The following is a 26,003-nucleotide window of genomic DNA, read 5'->3' as shown; positions in this document are numbered from 1 at the left end:
GTGTCGCGCTGGGAACAGGATGGGGTTCCGTGGTGAAGCTGCGCTGGAGAGGGGTTTATGACCCAAGGCATGAGAGAGCGGGGGGTTGTCAGCGTGCGGGGGAATGCTTGCGAGGTTAAGAGAGAGAGAGACGTGCTGGCTATTAGTGAGGGGCAGGGAGGCCATGGTGCTCAAAATGGCTGCCGCTTACGCGCACGAATGGGCCTGGAAAGGGGGCAAGATGGCGCCGATAATGTTCACCAAGTTTGTATTTATTTTTCACAGTCCTCCCTTTAACATTTCCAAGACATCTTGCTGGCCTATTTCCTATCTACCCCTATATGCAGTGATCATAAGTAAGGGAGAGGGGACTTAGGTGAAAGAACTGTACGTAAACACCACATTATAAACATCATATTGAAAAATCTCATCAGTTAGTAGGCGGGTTCATCGTTAAGTTGATTGCAGGAAAAGTCATTGTAATGCAATATCAGACTAGAATTACGTAGCGAGGGCGTTGGGTACAGATCAGAGAATAAGAACTGGTAAGTTATCATATGAGTAAGTCCTTTTTGTATACGGCGAGTGCGTAGTCAGTCCAATGGTGCTTGGGAGAGAAAGGAGAGACAGTAAAAATATCAGAGTTCTCGTTGTTTTTTGTCATCTTCTGTTGGCACTGTTAAGCACCTGGATTACAATTCGGTCCGTCAACAGGAATGTTCATGTGGATTAAGTCGTTGGAGGTCTGCGGGCAGGGGTACATTTTGTCTTGTTTCGCCAGGCCTCATAGGAGCAATGCGTTACGGTTTTGGGGCAGGTGCATCTTCTTCCGTAATGCAGAGCATAGATTTTGCAATGGAAAATGCAATTTGTTCCAGAACTGTGAGATCTGTTCGTTCCTTGAGTCTCTGTGGTGGGCACTTCCTGTTGCTTCCATCATCTTCAGGGTGCTAGGTAGCGGGCAGAACCACAGACTTTGTTTATCTTTTCTTCGGGGGTGATCCTTGGTGGAGTTCTAGGTCACCGTTCTGGGATTTAACATAGTTCGTGGTCTACTTAGTCGGAGCTCCCTCCCTTCTGACGTAGGGAGTACTCTTCTCTGGGTAGCTCAGTAGGATTTGGAGGAACTTGGGAGTTCGGGTGGAAAGGTGCGGGTGTGAACAGTCCTTATGGTAGGTCGGAGGAGGAGGGGATGGAGCAAGGCCAAGTCGGGGACAGATCAGGGGGAGGCGGAGAGTTTGCGACAGGCGAGTCCGTAACCATGTTCAGAGAGCGGGGACTCTTGGCACACGTTGATCATAGAGCAGGGGCTTCAGGTCAGCCCTTTCCTTAGTTTTGTTTGAAACAGTGCCTCGTCCGGCGTCTCCTTACTGCTGTGGTCTCGCCTCGGCCTCCGACGCTGATGTTCCACGATCCGCAGTCAGGCCGCGTGCTCCCACATCCGGTCTCTTTCTCCTCCGACAGTGATATCCTTAAATGAGTGTTGAAAAGACAGTCTTTAGAGATTTTGCAGAAAAAGGTAATTACATGAATCTACTTTCTTTCCCAACACCAAGCGACTAGCGTAAGCACTCGCTACATTTGAGATTTTTGCGGCTTACGTATAAACAATTGATGATGGGTTTGCTGGATTCCTTGCAACTTCCTTTTGTTGGCTAATTCTTTGACGCTTTGATGATTATTACGTTCATTTGTCATATGTCTATTATAGTAGATGTCAGTTCTTCTGGCAGAGACCCATTTCTCTAGTACGAGTCTTGCAAGGCTAGGCTAGTCTTCAGGGCCTTGTATTTTACAAAAAGTGCAACGTGCTATTCACCATAGTCTGATAAGCATCCTTCTGAGGGATGAACATAGGCTAAACGAGTCTGTATTACATAAAAACATCTTATTTTCAACCATGCCTACTGCAACAAGTTCTTTCGTTTTTCAATCTAATTTTCAACTTTGCACACATCCTTCTAACTTTCTATATAAATCCTCGCAACCTGGTTACTACAAAAACTCGGGAGGGGTGGTTTGCAATAATTATTAAACTTATCCTCGGGGAAGGAGGGATCTGATGGATACCAAACTGGGGGCATTTTGGGTAGATGGGGGTGTCTCGATCATTTCTTACAGCTTGGGGTACGGAGACAATTTTCAATGGGGATGGTCGCATCACCACAGACACATTTTTATCATAGGAGCCACTGACAAAGAGTTCCCTGAGAGTGGGTCAAATTTAGGGAACCTTAGTCGTCTTACCTGTCCCTTTCCTATCGGCCAAATTAAATTTCATCCATATTTTAGTAGAAAAGGAGAGGTAGTAACGTGGTACCAATACAATTTTATTTAGGACAGATTTGCACAAATACTTGTGGTATTTGGGGCCAATCAGGAGGTGCACCCGGTTCGCCAATTAGGTGCCAGTTGCTAGGAAGAGGGAAAGTGTGGAGGGGTGGAAGAGTGAGTGAGAGAAAGAGAGAGAGAGAGAGAGAGAGACAATAGGCCGAACAGTACACGTGTGACATAGAGAATGACCGTGTATTGTTTGGGCTATTCAGTGCGTTACCCAACGTTAGACGTTTCGGGTCTGTGTTAGGAGGTGGGAAGCATGCGGTTTTGGGACAGAAAAGCGTTAGATTTGGTAAAAAGGTCGTGAGAGCGTCCTTGTTGTGCCATTTTGTAGCGCTAGTCCGTCTTCATGCATCGGGCGTGACGTGGTTCCAGATCCCTTATGATACTCTAATCGGGATTCTAATGTAACCTGCAGAGGGAAAAAGGGGGAGAAAAAAAGGGGGGGGGTAGGGGGACAACATTCGAACACATCAAATGTAAGGGCACGAAAATCCTTTACTTACCACATAATCGTACTTGTCTCTTCGGGATATAATCCCTTAGGGTTCTGGTTTCTTAAAGTCATGGGGGCAGGCAATGTGATAGGTGGTTCATGGGGAGGTTCGAGGATGGCGTTAAGGATCGTGTGTAGTGAAAAACGCTAAAAAGAGGAATCAGAGGTGCCTAGCGCGAGGTACCCGGTTTCGTAGATGTATCCGGTCATCGGGGTCCCAAAATCATTCCCAAAGCTGTGATGTTCTTAAGGCATACCAGTTCTTTGTTCAACCCTGTACCTTAGTACCTTCGACCACCATATCCTTATAGCAATTTATTCAATCACACCATTTTACTTTACCCATTCTCTGAAGTCGAGGTCCTTCTTCATAAGCAGCGTATCATACCTTCGTTTTGACCATCAACCCAGGGCCGAACAACCATTTCTCGGATAACCTTAAAAAGAGAGCAGAACAGTTGCGCACAGAAAAACCCTCCCACCGATACCCGTATTTACAAAAGTACGCGGAGCCTATCCATAGCTTCTAAGACTTTTATTTGTAGAGTTATTCAGTACGTAAAAGGTGAGAGCGCAATTCATATTTTGGCCTGACATGTCGTCGATGGAAGCACATACAGTAGGGGGTTATTTTGTAGTACAAGATCATGTAAAAAGGTCTAATTAATTATTTGTAAGTAACCAAAAACATTTCATTGCGTGACGAAGGAATCAGGGGCATTTCAGTTCATAGATGGAAACACAGTCAAGCTCATCGTAATCACATTTCCTAAATGCAAACCGCGGGCGTGCATCATGAGCGACGTTATGTATCAGTTACAACAAATATCAAAAATAAATTGTTCATTGAAATCAACATTTTTACAAAACCTCTTCTTAAATGTTTGCCAAGTGCACCCTCCTCCCTTTAACATTGAGTGCGCAATGGTTCATATATATACATATATATCTTAGTACATCAAGTTTCATTAGCTAAGGAACACCATGAGGCACCCGTAAGTTCCATTGATACCAGCGCCATTTTGGGCGAGGCCGGTTTAGTCCGGAAGTAGCATCAGGGGCAAAATATCCCCGACAATTGGCGGTTGGACCAGAGTCCCTTTCGGTAGTCCAAAAGAAAACTGTGCTAACAAAGGGGCTGGTGGTGTGGACCGTCAATCAAGAGAGGGAGGGGGTAAAGTCTCTCTTACCGGGTCATGTTGATGTTCAGCCGGAACTTGCTCGAGTTCGTTAGCCCATAATGTTCCTGGGTGGTTCAGACGGAAGCTGATGCAGACACGAGAGCACCGCCATCTTGTTGCTGTGCCGTGGTTATTTCATTTGAGATCAATGCAGCTGTTCCTCACCGGAAGCCTGAAGGGGCCGAGGGCTCTTGGGACTTTGGTAGAATCTTCAAAGTCGAGGGGATGTTTTGTCGATGGTGGGGGCTTGCGCCCAGGTGGGCAAGCGCCCGAGTTGCAATTTCGGACAAAGTTACTCCCGCGGCCTAGACCCGCCTTTTAAGGGCCCAGACGCCATTTTGAGGCCCTGCAGCAACCTTTGCCGTATCCATCAGGAGCGGAGGAAAACTTCTTGTGATGGCGAAAAACAGAGCATCATGCGGTTGGAGCAGGACATTTTGGTTCGGGGCGCCAGGGTGCAGCAGTGGAGCCTTCATCTGGGGAGGTGAGGGAGGCTCACCGTGCCGTCTTCCTCTCCCGGTGCATCCTACGCCGTCTCTTGGAATCAGGGGCGCACATGATGACCACCCTACACCCCTGATTCCGACTCTTGGGGGACCACTGTACATCCGGTACTCCGTAAATATGCCCGTCGGACATTGTATGTCCTGTCCTACGCAAGTATACCAGCCGGGTCTTGTATGTCCTGTACTGAGAAAATATACGAGTCGGGCATTGTATGTCCTGTGTTGCGGAAATATACCAGCCGGACATTATATTTCCTGTGCAGCGTAGGTATATGGCCGTCGCCCGGCTGGAGGACATCGGCGTCGGGCCAGGGCAGGGAAGCCTCCTACCTGTGGAGGTGGAAGAGGCTCGTCCGCGTCGCCTCTTCCTCCCTGCCCACCCTGCATCCGTTCGATGGAGGAATTCGTGATGGCCGGACCAGGAGATATGAGGGAGGGGGTCATTTTCATCCGCCCCCTCCCTACTCGCGGCCCGGGGGACGCCATCCCTGGAAGGGCAGTATGGGAAGACCATTTCATTGCCTGCTTGGTGGAGTCTCCAGTACCTTCTCGCCAGCGATCTCTTTTTGGCCCATGGTTGCTGGCAGGCCCCGCCCCACACGTGCTATGTGTTTCGGATGGGCGGGACCATCGAAAGGGCCATTACGTTTCGAGGACTTCCGGAGTGAGCATAACATGTTTTGTATTTTTTCTATTAGTCAAGTTTGCTTTTTAGAGAGTTCTACTAGTTATTCTATTTACTGTTGGTTGTGTGTTTTACCGTAATTAAATCCTAAGTTATATAATAGACGCTTGGCTTTCTTGAATCTTTTCTCTAACGGGGGGGTTGTTTACACTGACCTGCAGTTGTGTTTGTTTTTCAGAGTGGGGGAGCAACAGAGAGCAATCAGTCCCAGAACTCCAACATGTCGTTAAAATTTGTCTGACGAAATCTGTGCCACCGAGCATAATCAAACGGGGTGGTCCTGTCTGTTCTGTCTGCACTAGTCTGATTGGTTTTTATCTCACGTCTTTTTCCTTTCTGTCGGTCCGTCCTTTCTGTCACCCCTTCATTCTTACCTATGCTTTGCAGAGTCGGGCATTGGGCTTTCCAGTGTCCAAGACATTTACAGAAAGCACATTGGTTTTGTTTTAAATCTGTCCGTCCTGTGCGTAATGTCGGGGGATTACCTTCAGGTCGTTGCGTTCCGGGGTTGGCTTGTCGGCACATCCCCTTACACCATTCGCTTTTCATGTCTACTCCTCGGGGCTGTGCCATCGCTGGCCCTTCCCTTTGCCTACTAGACGTTTGGAGGTTTGTCCGTCGTGTCCCTTCACCTTTTCTAAATTCGTCGCTTTCCCTTCGTTGCGTGGCTTCTTTGCGCCACATACCGAGACTATCGAGCATAATAGGTGTTGTTTCATTCCTACGAAGGGCTATTTCTACTGTTTCTATTTTGTCGAGATCAAAGGATCCTCTCAGTGGCCACTGTCTTTCTCGATCCTTTTTCGTATATTTATGCCACAGCTCACTATAGGCTATAGCAATTAATCCATGCTTCATGAACATGTCCTTATTAGGGGTGCCTTCCAGCGGAGCCGGATGGTTCATCTCTAATAAGCGGTCCGGGTTAAACAGGCTACTGACCAGTGGGGAGAAGACAGGCATGACGGATCACAATGGGATAATAATCAGCACTACCTATCTTATCACTGCGCGCAAAGACTAGACAGAATATTTCTATTCTACGTTGTTTGCACGTAGTGAATACCTCATGAACCAATTCTGAGCAATCAATCAACGTTAGGTCAAAAATAAAAAATCAATATGGTCAATGGGGAGAATAAGTAGGCTCGCAAAGGTTCGCGTCACCTACCCTTTCACTATCTGTAAAGAGGGGACCTAATCTTCCCTGTTTTCAGACAGAGAATCTCCAGAAAACAATCTATAACAGTTAATCAATGGGGCGAAGGGGCAATTGTTCAGTGGGGGAGAAAAATAGGTCCGACGGGTGCGTACCTATCCTTCGCTGTTTATAAAGGGAGAGCCTGTTGTTTCTCCGTTTGTAGACAGTGAATCTCCAATAAATTAACAAAGAGTAATACTAGTATTTTCACAACAATTATCAATTTCTTTCAATTATCTATCACTTTCGCAATTCGTCGTGTTTACACGACCTTACCCGGACCGCATGGACAGTTTCTCGTCTTCCGAATCCAGCGCCCGATCGTCCTCTTCTCTTCGTACTTCTCGTGGCACTCCTGATGGTTCCCAGTCAGGACCGCAGATCACTCGAGAGAGGTCTGTTCGGAACCAGTGAAGTTCGGATGATCGGCTGTCAGACGAGGGTCTATCGGACAGGGTACCTTCCGATCGTTGCAGTCGTTCACTCTGTCGTCAGGACCTCTCCCACTGGATCCACGAGTCGCTGATGGGCCCCACGTTTGGGACGCCAATTGTTAAAAAGGGTTTCAAAGACAACCGGTAACCAAAGACCCTTTTATGTTGCCCGGCGGTATCGCCTCTATGACCCACCAATATTAATCAATGAAGAAGCAGGCGCTGGAGACTGGAAGGCGGGAAACGAGGATTTTATTCTCTCCGGAGGAGAACACATCAATTCAGACAGCAAGTATCGTCACGAGGTGCTCTAACCACATCTCTGAGGCCGGGCCTCTTATACTAGAGTTTACGACCTTTATTGCACATAACACATTCTCGTAATATTTTAATACTTGAAAGAACATCCTCGGAATCTCCCCTCCAGACCCGTTCCCACATACATTTACAGTTGGATTCCCCACCCCGGTCACAACAGGTGATGGTGGTCGCACAGCAGGGCATTCCGCCGATTCACGGAATGCGTGGGGTTGATCGGATCTCATGGGGTGGGGGCTTTGATCGGTTCGGGGGTCTTTTGATGGGGAGGGGAAGCTTCCTACTGTACGGGGTAATAAACAGTATCCGCAGGGTCAGGTGGCAGCCTGGGAACGAGGAAGACAAACGGGGACACAGGAAAAGGGGGTTTGCATCAAAAGGGTTTGAGGCCATGAAAGGAATGAAGGGAGGTGTCGCGCTGGGAACAGGATGGGGTTCCGTGGTGAAGCTGCGCTGGAGAGGGGTTTATGACCCAAGGCATGAGAGAGCGGGGGGTTGTCAGCGTGCGGGGGAATGCTTGCGAGGTTAAGAGAGAGAGAGACGCGCTGGCTATTAGTGAGGGGCAGGGAGGCCATGGTGCTCAAAATGGCTGCCGCTTACGCGCACGAATGGGCCTGGAAAGGGGGCAAGATGGCGCCGATAATGTTCACCAAGTTTGTATTTATTTTTCACAAGTGCATCATGGGAACAGGGCAGACCAAACTACCAAGCCAATTCTTTTACTGGAAAGGAAACAAGCTTCCGGGGACCGGTTTCTGGCATTACAGCCGTCTTCGGCCAGGCTTGCTTGAATCCTGATGTTGCAGTGAGCAAGGGACTCGTCTGAGCATACCCTTCCACGCTTATGGTGGACAAAACGATTCAGAAAAGGGGGTGGTGATGGACAGAGTATCTGAATTAAGCAGAACACTCGTACCCAGTCAACAGATCAGGGCTTGATCCATCACCGTTTTTTAGCTCACTGCACCATCCCAGCTCAGAACCTGGCTACATGCAAATTAGTCTGTCCCTGGCCCAGTGCATCATGGGAACAGGGCAGACCAAACTACCAAGCCAATTCTTTTACTGGAAAGGAAACAAGCTTCTGGGGACCGGTTTCTGGCATTACAGCCGTCTTCGGCCAGGCTTGCTTGAATCCTGATGGTGCAGTGAGCAAGGGACTCGTCTGAGCATACCCTTCCACGCTTATGGTGGACAAAACGATTCAGAAAAGGGGGTGGTGATGGACAGAGTATCTGAATTAAGCAGAACACTCGTACCCAGTCAACAGATCAGGGCTTGATCCATCACCGTTTTTTAGCTCACTGCACCATCCCAGCTCAGAACCTGGCTACATGCAAATTAGTCTGTCCCTGGCCCAGTGCATCATGGGAACAGGGCAGACCAAACTACCAAGCCAATTCTTTTACTGGAAAGGAAACAAGCTTCTGGGGACCGGTTTCTGGCATTACAGCCGTCTTCGGCCCGGCTTGCTTGAATCCTGATGGTGCAGTGAGCAAAGACTCACGTCTGAGCATACCCTTTCACGCTTATGGTGGACAAAACGATTCAGAAAAGGGGGTGGTGATGGACAGAGTATCTGAATTAAGCAGAACACTCGTACCCAGTCAACAGATCAGGGCTTGATCCATCACTGTTTTTTAGCCCACTGCACCATCCCAGCTCAGAACCTGGCTACATGCAAATTAGTCTGTCCCTGGCCCAGTGCATCATGGGAACAGGGCAGACCAAACTACCAAGCCAATTCTTTTACTGGAAAGGAAACAAGCTTCCGGGGACCGGTTTCTGGCATTACAGCCGTCTTCGGCCCGGCTTGCTTGAATCCTGATGGTGCAGTGAGCAAGGACTCATGTCTGAGCATACCCTTCCACGCTTATGGTGGACAAAACAATTCAGAAAAGGGGGTGGTGATGGACAGAGTATCTGAATTAAGCAGAACACTCGTACCCAGTCAACAGATCAGAGCTTGATCCATCACCGGTTTTTAGCTCACTGCACCATCCCAGCTCAGAACCTGGCTACATGCAAATTAGTCTGTCCCTGGCCCAGTGCATCATGGGAACAGGGCAGACCAAACTACCAAGCCAATTCATTTACTGGAAAGGAAACAAGTTTCCGGGGACTGGTTTCTGGCATTACAGCCGTCTTCGGCCAGGCTTGCTTGAATCCTGATGGTGCAGTGAGCAAGGGACTCATGTCTGAACATACCCTTCCACGCTTATGGTGGACAAAACTATTCAGTAAAGGGGGTTTTGATGGACAGAGTATCTGAATTAAGCAGAACACTTGTTCCCAGTCAACAGATCAGGGCTTGATCCATCACCGTTTTTTTAGCTCACTGCACCATCCCAGCTCAGAACCTGGCTACATGCAAATTAGTCTGTCCCTGGCCCAGTGCATCATGGGAACAGGGCAGACCAAACTACCAAGCCAATTCTTTTACTGGAAAGGAAACAAGCTTCCGGGGTCCGGTTTCTGGCATTACAGCCGTCTTTGGCCCGGGTTGCTTTAATCCTGATGGTGCAGTGAGCAAAGACTCATGTCTGAGCATACCCTTTCACGCTTATGGTGGACAAAACGATTCAGAAAAGGGGGTGGTGATGGACAGAGTATCTGAATTAAGCAGAACACTCGTACCCAGTCAACAGATCAGGGCTTGATCCATCACCGTTTTTTAGCTCACTGCACCATCCCAGCTCAGAACCTGGCTACATGCAAATTAGTCTGTCCCTGGCCCAGTGCATCATGGGAACAGGGCAGACCAAACTACCAAGCCAATTCTTTTACTGGAAAGGAAACAAGCTTCCGGGGACCGGTTTCTGGCATTACAGCCGTCTTCGGCCCGGCTTGCTTGAATCCTGATGGTGCAGTGAGCAAATACTCATGTCTGAGCATACCCTTCCACGCTTATGGTGGACAAAACAATTCAGAAAAGGGGGTGGTGATGGACAGAGTATCTGAATTAAGCAGAACACTCGTACCCAGTCAACAGATCAGGGCTTGATCCATCTCCGGTTTTTAGCTCACTGCACCATCCCAGCTCAGAACCTGGCTACATGCAAATTAGTCTGTCCCTGGCCCAGTGCATCATGGGAACAGGGCAGACCAAACTACCAAGCCAATTCATTTACTGGAAAGGAAACAAGCTTCCGGGGACTGGTTTCTGGCATTACAGCCGTCTTCGGCCAGGCTTGCTTGAATCCTGATGGTGCAGTGAGCAAGGGACTCATGTCTGAGCATACCCTTCCACGCTTATGGTGGACAAAACGATTCAGAAAAGGGGGTGGTGATGGACAGAGTATCTGAATTAAGCAGAACACTCGTACCCGGTCAACAGATCAGGGCTTGATCCATCACCGTTTTTTAGCTCACTGCACCATCCCAGCTCAGAACCTGGCTACATGCAAATTAGTCTGTCCCTGGCCCAGTGCATCATGGGAACAGGGCAGACCAAACTACCAAGCCAATTCTTTTACTGGAAAGGAAACAAGCTTCCGGGGACCGGTTTCTAGCATTACAGCCGTCTTCGGCCCGGCTTGCTTGAATCCTGATGGTGCAGTGAGCAAGGGACTCATGTCTGAGCATACCCTTCCACGCTTATTGTGGACAAAACGATTCAGAAAAGGGGGTGGTGATGGACAGAGTATCTGAATTAAGCAGAACACTCGTACCCAGTCAACAGATCAGGGCTTGATCCATCACCGTTTTTTAGCTCACTGCACCATCCCAGCTCAGAACCTGGCTACATGCAAATTAGTCTGTCCCTGGCCCAGTGCATCATGGGAACAGGGCAGACCAAACTACCAAGCCAATTCTTTTACTGGAAAGGAAACAAGCTTCCGGGGTCCGGTTTCTGGCATTACAGCCGTCTTCGGCCCGGCTTGCTTGAATCCTGATGGTGCAGTGAGCAAAGACTCATGTCTGAGCATACCCTTTCACGCTTATGGTGGACAAAACGATTCAGAAAAGGGGGTGGTGATGGACAGAGTATCTGAATTAAGCAGAACACTCGTACCCAGTCAACAGATCAGGGCTTGATCCATCACCGTTTTTTAGCTCACTGCACCATCCCAGCTCAGAACCTGGCTACATGCAAATTAGTCTGTCCCTGGCCCAGTGCATCATGGGAACAGGGCAGACCAAACTACCAAGCCAATTCTTTTACTGGAAAGGAAACAAGCTTCCGGGGACCGGTTTCTGGCATTACAGCCGTCTTCGGCCCGGCTTGCTTGAATCCTGATGGTGCAGTGAGCAAGGACTCATGTCTGAGCATACCCTTCCACGCTTATGGTGGACAAAACAATTCAGAAAAGGGGGTGGTGATGGACAGAGTATCTGAATTAAGCAGAACACTCGTACCCAGTCAACAGATCAGGGCTTGATCCATCACCGGTTTTTAGCTCACTGCACCATCCCAGCTCAGAACCTGGCTACATGCAAATTAGTCTGTCCCTGGCCCAGTGCATCATGGGAACAGGGCAGACCAAACTACCAAGCCAATTCATTTACTGGAAAGGAAACAAGCTTCCGGGGACTGGTTTCTGGCATTACAGCCGTCTTCGGCCAGGCTTGCTTGAATCCTGATGGTGCAGTGAGCAAGGGACTCATGTCTGAACATACCCTTCCACGCTTATGGTGGACAAAACTATTCAGTAAAGGGGGTTTTGATGGACAGAGTATCTGAATTAAGCAGAACACTTGTTCCCAGTCAACAGATCAGGGCTTGATCCATCACCGTTTTTTTAGCTGTCTGCACCATCCCAGCTCAGAACCTGGCTACATGCAAATTAGTCTGTCCCTGGCTCAGTGCATCATGGGAACAGGGCAGACCAAACTACCAAGCCAATTCTTTTACTGGAAAGGAAACAAGCTTCCGGGGACCGGTTTCTGGCATTACAGCCGTCTTCGGCCCGGCTTGCTTGAATCCTGATGGTGCAGTGAGCAAGGGACTCATGTCTGAGCATACCCTTCCACGCTTATGGTGGACAAAACGATTCAGAAAAGGGGGTGGTGATGGACAGAGTATCTGAATTAAGCAGAACACTCGTACCCAGTTAACAGATCAGGGCTTGATCCATCACCATTTTTTAGCTCACTGCACCATCCCAGCTCAGAACCTGGCTACATGCAAATTAGTCTGTCCCTGGCCCAGTGCATCATGGGAACAGGGCAGACCAAACTACCAAGCCAATTCTTTTACTGGAAAGGAAACAAGCTTCCGGGGACCGGTTTCTGGCATTACAGCCGTCTTCGGCCAGGCTTGCTTGAATCCTGATGGTGCAGTGAGCAAGGGACTCGTCTGAGCATACCCTTCCATGCTTATGGTGGACAAAACGATTCAGAAAAGGGGGTGGTGATGGACAGAGTATCTGAATTAAGCAGAACACTCGTACCCAGTCAACAGATCAGGGCTTGATCCATCACCGTTTTTTAGCTCACTGCACCATCCCAGCTCAGAACCTGGCTACATGCAAATTAGTCTGTCCCTGGCCCAGTGCATCATGGGAACAGGGCAGACCAAACTACCAAGCCAATTCTTTTACTGGAAAGGAAACAAGCTTCTTGGGACCGGTTTCTGGCATTACAGCCGTCTTCGGCCCGGCTTGCTTGAATCCTGATGGTGCAGTGAGCAAGGACTCATGTCTGAGCATACCCTTCCTCGCTTATGGTGGACAAAACGATTCAGAAAAGGGGGTGGTGATGGACAGAGTATCTGAATTAAGCAGAACACTCGTACCCAGTCAACAGATCAGGGCTTGATCCATCACCGTGTTTTAGCTGACTGCACCATCCCAGCTCAGAACCTGGCTACATGCAAATTAGTCTGTCCCTGGCCCAGTGCATCATGGGAACAGGGCAGACCAAACTACCAAGCCAATTCTTTTACTGGAAAGGAAACAAGCTTCCGGGGACCGGTTTCTGGCATTACAGCCGTCTTCGGCCCGGCTTGCTTGAATCCTGATGGTGCAGTGAGCAAGGGACTCATGTCTGAGCATACCCTTCCACGCTTATGGTGGACAAAACGATTCAGAAAAGGGGGTGGTGATGGACAGAGTATCTGAATTAAGCAGAACACTCGTACCCAGTCAACAGATCAGGGCTTGATCCATCACCATTTTTTAGCTCACTGCACCATCCCAGCTCAGAACCTGGCTACATGCAAATTAGTCTGTCCCTGGCCCAGTGCATCATGGGAACAGGGCAGACCAAACTACCAAGCCAATTCTTTTACTGGAAAGGAAACAAGCTTCCGGGGACCGGTTTCTGGCATTACAGCCGTCTTCGGCCAGGCTTGCTTGAATCCTGATGGTGCAGTGAGCAAGGGACTCGTCTGAGCATACCCTTCCACGCTTATGGTGGACAAAACGATTCAGAAAAGCGGGTGGTGATGGACAGAGTATCTGAATTAAGCAGAACACTCGTACCCAGTCAACAGATCAGGGCTTTATCCATCACCGTGTTTTAGCTGACTGCACCATCATAGCTCAGAACCTGGCTACATGCAAATTAGTCTGTCCCTGGCCCAGTGCATCATGGGAACAGGGCAGACCAAACTACCAAGCCAATTCTTTTACTGGAAAGGAAACAAGCTTCCGGGGACCGGTTTCTGGCATTTCAGCCGTCTTCGGCCCGGCTTGCTTGAATCCTGATGGTGCAGTGAGCAAGGGACTCATGTCTGAGCATACCCTTCCACGCTTATGGTGGACAAAACGATTCAGAAAAGGGGGTGGTGATGGACAGAGTATCTGAATTAAGCAGAACACTTGTACCCAGTCAACAGATCAGGGCTTGATCCATCACCGAGTGTTCTGCATTAAGAACAGACGTAGAAGTAGCAGACAAAGGCAAAGTTGGCGGCCCCTGAGGAGGCTGCGCCAAAGGAACAGTAGCCAACGGAAGAGGAGCTGGCTGTGGAGGAATTACAGGTGGCACAACAATCTGAGTTTTCACAGCCGCAACTGGTGGCGTTGGTGCCGTAGCACTCTGTGCATAAGGTGGTGACGAACTTAACAGATGCGTCATTAAAGGATCTTTCGCAAGATCATTCTCATCTTTCTGCTCTTTAGACGGCAAGACTGGGTAGCATCTATCTACCACTAACTTCTTCACTCTAAGCATCTGTTCGCTCCCTTGCTCTTCCTCATTATCCCTATATGCAATAGCAGCTTGTACCATTGACATACCTCGTTCTCTCTTATTCTTCTTCGCTAATTTAATTTCTTTCTGTTTGGCTTCTTTGCGCCATATGGGGAAAGAGTCAAACATTGCCGGCCGGGCTTTCTTCTTGAACAATTTCACTTCGAGATTGTCTAAAATCTCAGCTTCAAAACTACCGTAACGGGGCCACTGTAGGACACCGATCTCATTATAACTAATAGGGCCCACACCATGTTTCACGTACAAGTCATATGTAGGAGTTCCAATTGGAGGAACCGGACACAAATCCTCTAACCGGGAATCCTTAGAACAACCACAACCAAACAATTTTCCAAGTCTGCTAAAACCAGGCATCTTGCACACTAGTCTAGCTTCAAACAACAAGGGAAATCTCAAAACGATAGTCTCGCGAATACACGAGTCCCTTGGCTTTGGGGCCTGCAGGTACCAAATCAAAGTGATCCACTAAAGGATACCAAAAAACAAACTAAGGACTAGGAGACGCTCCACTCATACTTAACTGAAATGTTGATGGCGTCACCAGAAGACCCGTCAATCGTCTCGCTCTACAAACGTCTAAGGCTCTAAAACAGGGCGACAGTCAGGGCAGCAGTCCTTCGTAGCCGTCGGAAAGCGGGAAACCTCGCAGCAAAGACTTTCGGATCACGCCGACATACAGGGGTCGATGAAGTGGTTGGCCTTCCTCCAGAATTTTCACACGAAGCTTCTCACAATCTTCGGGCTTGGACCGGTACCGCTGAAGTCGCCCTACGTTGGGCGCCAACTGAAGGACCGGGTTTTAGAACCCAGCGGCGTCAGGGAGAACGCCCGATGCCTTCGAGTTCCCCTGTCTTGGCAAACAGAGACACGGGATACTTCTTGATGACGTCAAAGACCAAAGTTTATTGGCTGCAACCAGGAACAGAGATCTACGAAGCACACACGGGTGGTTCGCTAGAGACTGCACAAATTCAATGAGCGGAGCATTGTCTTTTATGCCAAAAATCAAGCCTCAGGCAACATTTCAAATTAGCATTGGGTTCATACAAACTGGCCAATGGTAGCATACCATTTCAAAAGTAGCGTATGACGACAACCCACTTTCCGTTGTCCAGCCCACCAGAAATGACCAAGCAAATTCCATGTTTCTTGTCGGATCAGGCCGGACAAACCCATCATAAAACCCTTAACCCAAAGCAGTGATTATGTCGTTAAGGAAAGGCAGAAACAGATTGGAAGTGAGATAGAACAGTCATCGGGCCTATGTGAGGGCAACCATACAAAATGGCTGCCGTACACAAAATGGAACCCGAAGGTTCAAAGTAAATCCTTGAATTACGGAGTGTTCTCATAGATCGATTCATGCGAAAACACTCAGACACACTACACTCGTCATTTGCGGTCTGCTGACACCATTATCGTCTATTTCCGACGACCTTCATAAAATGGGTTCGGAACCTTCGAACCTCACTCGCAAACCACAGAACTACACTCTGTTTTACCTTTTCTCCTCGTTTTACTGTCCTCTGTTTCGCCTTTCTCTACTTGTTTTCTGCCCTATGTTTTGCGTTATCTGCTTGTTTTTCTGCCCTCTGTTTTGCGCTCTTCTGCTCTATTTTGCATTTTCTGTTCATTTTTCTGCCCTCTGTTTTGCCTTTCCTGCTCGTTTTTCAACCCTCTGTTTTGCCTTTTTCAGATAATTTCTTCCCTCTTTATGTCGTTTCCCTCCATCCGCAGTTTTCCTCCTCCTGCAATCCAGCGCTGTTGCCCTCCCTCCAGGACCTACTTAATGGAGGCCTCAGTGCCACCCTACTGAACAGGTCTTACTGCCACCTTCTGCTGCCTGTCTACCTTCTGCGCTCCGTTTGTTCATCCTCTGCTCGTTTCTTGCTGAGTTTTGCCTTTTCGGCTTGTTTTTCTGCCCTCTACTTTGCTTTTCTGCTTGTTTTTCTTGCCTTTTGTTTTGGCTTCTGCTCTCTTTTTTGTTCTCTTCTACTCTGTTTTGCCTTTTCTGCTAATTTTTCTGGTTTCTATTTTGCCTTTTTCTGCTTGTTTTTCTTCCCATGGTTTTGCCTTTTCTGCCCTCTGTTTGGCCTTTCCTGCTCGTTTTTCTGCCCTCTGTTTTACCCTCTTCTGTTCTATTTGCCTTTTTTACACATTTTTCAGTCCTCTGCTTTGCCCTTTTGTGCTTGCTTGTTTTTCTCCCCTTTGTTTTGCCTTTTTTCTGCTCGTTTCTTTCCTCTTCCTGCCATTTCCTCAAGATCTGTCGCAGGGGGAGATGGCATGAAGGAGACCTCGCACACCAGCACTCAGATACCCCTAGGAGTGACAGTGCAGCTCTCTACAAATGCTGATTGGTTGATTGTTGATGGGACACATCTTAATTGGTCCAGCTAGTGCTACAGGGGGTTTGTTTAGAAATCTGATCAAATAGTTTGAAATGCCAGTTCTTTAATTACAGACCTACAGGCTAAGTTTCGAGTTTCCACCCATGACTCCTATATGTTTCGGCAGTATCCCCTATGCAGGAGGAGACTCTGGGGATGATTATCTTTTAGGTATTTCTGCATGTTTCATTTATGTATATATCATTCTAAATTACAAAGGAGTTGTGTATTTTTAATTTGTGTTAGGTGACAGTGCTTATGCAACACACTCATGGATTTTGACCCCATATCTCAATGCAATTTCAAAGAGTGAATGCCATCATAATATTGCTCACAAATAGGCAAGATCAGTTATTGAATGTACTTTAAGGTACTTAATGTTAATGTTAACAGGATTTATAAAGTGCACAAATACCCCGAGGTGTCTTGGCGCTGAGGACAACAGTACTCCTGCACTAACGTCTAATTCATGAACAGCCAGGTTTTTAGTTCTTTCCTGAAGGTGGAAAGGGAGCTTGCACTTCTGAGCTCACTCGGAAGGGTGTTCCAGAGTTTGGAGGTGCCGTAGTGAAAGCTGCGGCCGCCTCAGCACAATGTTCGAGTTCTGGGCACTGTCAAGAGTCTGGCCCCTGTGGAATGAAAGTGTCTTGTTGGCTCATACTAGACAAACAGTTTTTGCAGTAAGGAAGGACCTGTGTGTTTCAGTGCTTTATATGCCAAACAAAGAGCCTTGAATTTGGTGTGTTGTGCCACCGGAAGCCAGTGCAGGTTAAAAATCTCTTTGGATACAGATTTTGCCCTAGGGATGCTGACCAGTAAACTTGCAGCTGAATTTTGAACCATCTGGAACTTTTTTAAGCCCTGTTTCTGTATATTCAGGTAAAGCCCGTTGCAGTAATACAATTTAGACTGGATTTGCAAGGTTACCACGGTTTTCCTGGTATCCATAGGAATATAAGGATATATCTTCTTTATTTTCTTGATATGAAAGTGGGAGGCAGATACAGTTGCATTTTTATGCTGAGAGAGCGATAGTTTGTTATCAAACCAAACTCCAAGGTTCTTAGCCTCGACCGCTGGATTTGGTGGTTCTCCCATCTCTGCCGGCCACCATAGATTACCCCAGTTTGTTTGCATATTGCCAAAAATCAGGATCTCTGTTTTTTCAGAGTTAAGTTTGAGACAGTGAGTACTCATCCATCTGTTTCTGGTACACATACAGCTCTGAAATTGTTTCATTGCCTTCATAAGAAAGGGGAAGCCCATCTGCATCACTTCCAGTGGAATGCAAGATTGTGCATTGTGTGTTCTGCTGCAGAATATAGCACAATGAAGAGACCTGCAATGCAGCCTGAGAAGGGCAGTTCTGATGGAGAGGAAGACCATCCTCTGCTAAACACATCCCAGGATGCTAGCAGAGCAGCAGATGGAAGGGAGATACGCAGTCACGTTACCAACAATTATTTCTAAGGTAAGTGTAGTTCAAGCAAACTATGCAATGTGTAACGAGGTAGTTACAGGGACTGGGTAATTCTTTGGTTTTTCATAGCATTTTAAAATGTACATTAGAGTAACAAAATAAATATCTCTTTTGTATTTATTAAAACATACATTCAATGCCTCTTTGTTTGCCGAGTGTGGGATTTCTAGGTCATTTGGCAACATAGTCATTTCTAGATCAGCAGCCCAACTGTGTGAACACCTAGATCTTATAGCATCAGTGACAGAGATAATACTGTGGCTAGAAGCCTTCTCACTCTCTATAGCATGGAAAGACATACCACTCGAACGTGTTTGGGTTGTGTATACAAATTCTAGACATGATGTTATCTGGCCTAAACATCTAGCTATATCTTTGCATCAGTGAGACATTTCTAGCTGGATATGTTTGGAGTGACGGTTGAATATATCCCTTTTGCAGTTGCCAATTTTTCCCCACTTTTTCTAAAATATTGCATTTTAAATACAATTTGTCGATGTCTTCTATTCTGTTGATGGGTCTCCTCAACAATAGAATCTTTTAGTGAATTAATTGTTTCATTTAGATTATCAATACTATTAATCATAGCAGATTTTCCTTCAACCATGTTTCTGGCAAGCATTTTATTTCAGCTGCGGCCGGTGCATGTAAGAGCAGTGAGACGGTGAGGCGGGGTTGGGGGGTTTTCGACAAACAGCCACGAGGGAAAATGTATTTAATTTTCCCTCATGGTCGTTTGTTAACACCCCCCCCCTCCCCCACCCGACCCCACTGCCTTTACCTGCATGGGCGGCAGCTGTTTTATTTGCATCTAAATGTTTTGTTTGAATGTCTAACACTGAACTTTCAATTTTCACTGTTTCTGATCCAGATGTTGTGGCACCTGTATCAGCAGATCTGGTTGGAAACAGTGGTTGGATTGGTAAGAATTTTTTACTCCTGACTTTCTGTATTAAAGACTTTGATCTATGTTGTGTAGTTTCCCCTGAGAACTCGCCTAGATTTAGGTGTGTCTCTTCTTGTAGCCAAAGTTGTTTCAGAAAGTATTGGTGTTGGTGTGATCTCATTGGTTCAACTGTATCATTGTTGTGAGAATCCTGACAAGCTACATCGTACACATTGCGACCATCATGTTCTTTTGTAATGGTGTCTTCTATCTCTGTGTATACAATTTTATAAAACTGTAATTAATATGTATGTAGATTTAAATTATTCATAGGAGTCTATCTTGAGGTGTAAGCCTTCAGAGTCTAAAATGCACTCATTATTTTTTTTTCTTTCCAAAATCATGTTACAAGTTGTTAGAAATTGGGTTTCTGGTTAGCAGAGATATGCACCCTGTCAAATCAGAAACCACATTCCTAGTCACGGTAAGTGTAGTACACACTAAAGGTGTACCTGTTTTAACCATCTGGCTGCTTGGCACAGAGCGGACATGCTAAACTAAAGAGGCAATTTGTAAATTATTTGTGCACACACACACACAGTAATAACGTGAAAACACCACAAAAGTACTGTACATTGGTTTAGAAAAATAGTCAATATTTATCTGAGTATAACATGACCAAAATGACAGACATCCAACATACACAAATCAATATATGAATTTTACACTGTTAAATCAAAATTTAGTTCTTGGAAGTCAATAGCTCCAACTTTGGCTATCTGGTCGCGCTTGACCGGGTTGCGCTTGACCGGGTCAATTCCAAAAGTTCTGTGTGACCGCGATGGAGAACGGGCCAGATACAGGAGTCACGCAGACCCGCTGACAGTACCTTGAATGAGTTGAGGCTTGGGGACAATGCATTGAAAAACAAAGATGATACGTCACTGTTGAAGGCAGTGTCAGTTCCGAAGTCGGGTAATGTCATTGATGCATCAATGTCAGAAGCACAATAAGTTGGCAGTGAGTTAGTTCGAGGTGTCAATGTCGAACCGCTGGGCTGTAGGCGCAGCATTGGCTCGAAGCTGCGCAGGGTTGGAAATGCATCTCAGATGGGGACGGTGCGTTGCATACCTTGGCTATGCAGTGTCCGAGACTCGTCCAGAAATGGCAATTCAGAGGCACTCCATCAGCAAAGTTGGGGTTGTGTTGTAAGTCGAGGTCATTGTATTGCACAGTCGGTGAGCAATGTCCATGGCTTCTGTGCAGGCAGCAGCGATGCATCAATATCACAAAGAAATGTGCTCGTACCGATCAACACTTTGGGGTTGATGTGTTGGTTTCTTGAGTTGCAGCACCAAACACTCACTTTCAAGGGCCCAGGACTGGATTTGACACCTCTTTGCATGGCAGAACTCCCAGCAGAGAAGCCCAGGTGGTGGTAGCAAGATGCAAGTGAAGTCTTTGATATCCCTTAGATTTCAGAAACAAGAGGTAAGCCCTTGGAGAACCTTTAGAGATGTAGGATGAAGAGAGTCAAATCCAGCCCTCTCACTACCAGGCAAGAAGCAGCAGGCCAACTCAGCAAAGCAAAACGTCTTCTTCCTGGTAGAATGTCCTCTGTTCCAGAAGTGTTATGAATATATGGTGTCAAAGGTCCAGTACTTATACACATTTTAGTATTTGAAGTAGGGAGACTTCAAAGAAAGGTCTTGCTTGTAGTGCACAAGACCCTGCAGTCCAGAGACACCAAATTTTCTTTTCCTATCTTTTCTCAATTGGAAGTTAGACTTGTAAAGTATCACAAGGCAGCTTCAATGCTAACCTATGGGTGAAATAGAAATTGCTGTAGTGAATACGAATTTAGCATTTTTTCACATGTAAAACTACTTAAAAGTTCATGCATTACTTTTAAATACACATCACCCTTCAATTGGGGCTGCCCAGGACCTACCTTAGGGGCAACATATGTGTAATAAAAGGGAAGGTTTGGACCTGGCAAGTGGGTGAACTTGGAATGTGAAAATGGCAGTTTAAAGCTGCACAAACTGCATGTTTGAAGGGCTTCTCATGTGGGTGGCACTGTCAGTGCTGTAGGCCCACTGGTAGCATTTGACTTACAGGCCCTTGGTACACAAAGTGCACTGTACTAGGGACTTATCAGTAAATCATATACGCCAATCATGAAGAAACCAAATACCATTAGAATTTGGACATAGAGCTCATGCACTTTAGCACTGATCAACAGTGAAAAAGTGTGCATAGTCCTAAAGCCAGCAAAAACGAAGTTCAGCACACAGTCAAAACAGGAGGCCAGAAGGCAAGAATTAAGGATAAATCATGCCAAAAGAGGCCTAGTCTAACTTGTGTCCCCTCAGCAGAAAGTAGGGAGAATAACCTAACCCCTTGGGAGTTCTCTTCACTAAGGCGGAAGAAACTGGAAAAACCATCAGTGATGGCATGTTCTGTTCCAAGATAGTGTTCTATCATAAAATCCATTCCCTGTAGGGAAATGGACCACCTCAACAGTTTAGGGTTCTCACCCCTCATCTGCATTAACGATCTGAGGGGCCTGAGGTCTATCTGAACCCGAAAGTGAGTCCCAAAAAAGTAGGGTCTTAGCTTCTTCAGTTCCCAGACCACAACAAAAGCTTCTCTTTCTGTTGCGCTCCACCTCTGTTCCCTATAAGGTACCATCCTACTAATGAAGGCTGCAAGTAAAGCTTGACCCTGCTCATTTAACTGTGAAAGCACAGCTCCTACCCCACGCTCTGAGGCATCAGTCTGCACCACAAATTATTGGGAGAAGTCAGGACCCTTGAGCCTGGGCGCCATGCACATGGCCTCCTTCAGGGTGTCAAAAGTGGTCTGGCATTTCTCTGTCTAGATCACCAGATGTGGGTGCTTTTTGGAAGTCAGCTCTGTCAAGGGGGCAACAATGGTGCTGGATCCCTTGATGAATATCCTGTAATTGCCAGTGAGGCCTCAGAAGTTTATCACTTCTATCTGGGTCTTGGGGGGTGTCCAAGCCAGAATGGTGTCAATCTTTGGTTGCAGGGGCTGCACACGCCGCCCCCTACTTGGTGTCCCAAGTAAACCACAGAACCCTGCCCTATCTGGCTCTTACTGGGTTTTGATAATTAGGCCTGCAGTCTGAGGGCCCACATCACTTCTTTGAGTTGGTTCAAATGGTCCTCACAACGGGAGCTGAAGACTGCAATGTCATCAATGTATTCATTAACCCAGTCATAACCTGGTTGACCAACCTCTGGAATGTGGCAGGAGCATTCTTCAACCTAAATGGCATGACACAGAACTGGTAGTGCCCTTCTGGTGTTGAGAATGCTGGTGTCTCTTGTGCACCCTTGGTCAAGGCAATCTGCCAGTACCCAGACGTTAAATCAAACATGCTGATGAACTTGGCAGCTCCAAGCCGATCAATGAGCTCATCGGCTCTGGGGATGGGGTGTGTTTCAGTCTTGTTGGCCATTTGAGCTCACGGTAGTCCATACAGAACCGGAGCTCGGGTGGGTTCCCAGGCATAGCAGCATTGAGGACCAAAACCACTTGGCTGGACCAAGGACTGTAGGAGAGCTAAATAACCCCTACCTCCAGTATCTTAGAGACTTCCTCCTTGATAATAGCCCTCACTCTGTCAGACAACCTGTAGGTTTTGTGCTTAATAGCCAGGCTGTCCCCAGTGTCAATATCATGAGTGCATCAATGGGTGACTCCTGGGGTGAGCGAGAACAGAGAAGCAAACTGTACCAGCAACTGGCGTCAGTCTCTCTTCTGATATAGGGTCAGAGTAGGAGTGAGGCTCACACCCTCAACTGACCCATCCTGCTCTTTGGAAGATAGGAGGTGGGGAGAGGTTTGCATTCCTCTTCCGCCCCTTACGGAGAGGTAAGATGGCCACAGCAAGGTCGAGCCTCTATGAGGCTCACTTTATTGTTGAAATCCCCATTAAGCCTACCGTATGCTCCCTGCTGCTGTCACAACCTGACTACTAACTCAACAGCAACTTTGCAAATGTAACTGGGGTTAGAACAGTACCTGACCTTCTACAATTCCACCACAATGTCCCTTGAGGTTTCTGATTCAGACTCCCAGCAAGCTGGAAGACAGAGTCTCTGGGTCTCAACGATTGTCCTCTAATCTGTAGAGGCCTTCCCTCCTATGGATCCAATTGCTTCCGCTTTGTTTGTCACCTTACTTCACTGCACTCCAGGTTGGTGACTAAGGTTGATGACTGATCACCGATCGATACCGGAGTCCGCCATGTTGATGCCAACAACCGCTAGAACAGGAAGGTGGTAGACATTGTGGCCTGACATCCTCCACCAGTGTTGGCCCCTCCGCTAAAGCAGGGGAGTGTCGCCCCACTGCATTTCAGCAGTGTTTAAAAAGGAAAAATTAAATTATAATAACTCAATGTTAATATAATTTAATTTTTCTCTGCTGAGCATTTTCGTGGGTGTGGCTGCTATGCTCACAGAGGAGCAAGGGGAGGAGTAGTGGGCACTCTGAAAGCGTGTATGACAGTTTGGCTGACCGTCTTAGTCAGCCAAACAGTCACTCTCACTTGTGCATGTTCTTCACCAGCCTGCATTACAGCCTGGGTGCAGAACATGCACAGGCCCATAGTCCCAGTCTGAGTGCCAAACTATGCTGCAATCAACAGTGTTGTGATTAGCTAGGGGAGCCGGTGTGCTTCCTGCTTCAGTTACGGACACGGAGGGAGGACTGAAGAGAGACACATTGGAGAGGTAGATTTATTTATCTTAATTTTTTCTACACACCCACACTCCCTTCCCCCACCACCTCCAATCCATGCCAGCCTTCACTGTCCCCCGCCCACCTCGGTCTGACGTTTTTGTCCCACAGCACTACTGCACTGCACTGTGCATTTTCTGTGGGGCTGTTATTGAACACAGCGCTCGCCGGTCCTTATTCCCTGGACCAAGACCCCTGGTGTCTATGCTGAATCCTTTCCAGTCTTCTGGTGCGAGATCAGCATAATCTAGGCTCTCCTTCTTCTTTCTGTGGCTCCATGCTGACTAAAGCTTTCTGTGGGATCCATAGCCTGATTTCAAGGTTGCCCCTGCCTGTCTCCTGCCGTAGGGCTACATCCTTCAAGATGGCCGTTTTCTGGGTCAAGGCCACTTCATAATGGAGAAGAACCTGACAAAGCCAAAGGGTGCTGCAGCTGTACAGCGGTAGACTGCTGGAATTATTACTTGCTCTCCATGAGGCTGTCCTACAGTCCCAGGGATCACTGAGTGGGACTGTAGTAGCCCACATCTATTCTCTGGAGCTTGCAAGGTGCCTTAGCCTGTGGCTACGCTTATGCACTCCTGCTCTTCCGGGGCAAGTTGGGAGCTCGATGCTCACATGTCCCTTGGCATGTTGCTGAGCTCTTATAGCCTGGACCTGACGTGAGCGAGGTGCCTGTCCATGGTTCCTTGCTTTTGTTCTCTTGACTTGTTCTTGGGCCTACAGACACTTTGTTTTTGCTTTTTTTTGTGTTGAGGTTGTTGTTTTAAGCTCGGAGTAGATTTACAAGTATTTTTGCCACCATATTGTATATCTCCGACTTTCATTTGGTCCTCATCACCTCAGCCCCCCTCTATTATTCCCCAATTCTGGCTATACTTTCACTATCCAAGATGGCCCCCAACTTGATCCTGTAACCCTCTCCACCTTATACATGAACAGAGAAATAGGACTATTCATGACATTATCCAAACTAAAACTGAAAGAGGACATATCTCACTCTATCTAGAAGCAACTCTTGTTGGCTTGCACATTGACAGCCATCTTGTAGTGGCTACCTCCTTCATTTACATTCAACATCCACTACCTTCTCTATTCTGCCCAACCCTTCTCAGGACTCTCCTCATGGAACCACCCATATCACTAGTTTGAACCTACTGTTGTCCCCCACAGGACACAATTCTTCCAATATAAATTACCACCAAATTTAACCAAACACGCTACAAAAACTTTCAAACATAAAATCCTCAAATTGAGTACAGAAACACTAATAATAGACTCCTACTTTTGCTGCAATAAGGGTGCAATACTTAATGACCTTATCTTATTCACCAAGCGTCACCAAGCGTCAGGCTCAGTGATGAAAAGTGCTATTTCCCGTACTCAAGACCAACTCCACCAAAAAAATACCTCACAGCTATAAACGTACCATCTCGCCCTCCCCTGTATACATGGCAAAAGATACTACCCCCATCTATAATAATGGCACTGTGCTCATTCAGTCCTCTTACTGCAACTTGGAACTCTTTCACAATCTCTTCCCCTACTTCATGGCTAAGCTAGACAGGGATACTACCCCTTGCCCCGTACCCCTACTCCCCACAGAATCTCTTCCCAGGGATAACCACTTCACACCTAATCTCTCCACCTCACCCCACTACTCTCCCATGATAGACACCTACTTTCCCATCCCTGGGATCTCTACATACCATCATACAACCTCCTCTCGCGAGAGCACTGACCCTGGCTCTAACCATCATAACAAGAGCTCTCTTTCCCAACCTACTAATGAACTCATTACCAACACTGGAGAAACTAAGCACAGCAGTGGAACTCCTACTGCAAATTGCACCTAACCTGTTGTCCCCCAAATCCTTGTGATAGTGGCAATACCCATGCATATGTCAGTGTGCACACAGTTCAAGCACCCTCTGCCAAGGTGCAGTCCTAACAGGACTATACAAATCCAAACAGAAACCAACCAGTGCACCAAATAGTACTTATACATTGAGATAAGTAAAAAGAATGATTCAATTTCAGAGATGCATTTTCAAATTTTATTTTTATTCAAAAGAATTCGGGTATGGAATGCGTGTGCAGGGAAGAACAGCCAACGTGTTTCGTCCAATACACTGGATTTTCTTCAGGGCTGCAAAATGACATATATACACATATATAAATA

Source organism: Lissotriton vulgaris, chromosome 1_2, assembly GCF_964263255.1.
Source record: "Lissotriton vulgaris chromosome 1_2, aLisVul1.2, whole genome shotgun sequence".
NCBI lineage: Eukaryota > Metazoa > Chordata > Amphibia > Caudata > Salamandridae > Lissotriton > Lissotriton vulgaris.
Note: the sequence above shows the minus strand (reverse complement) of the source record.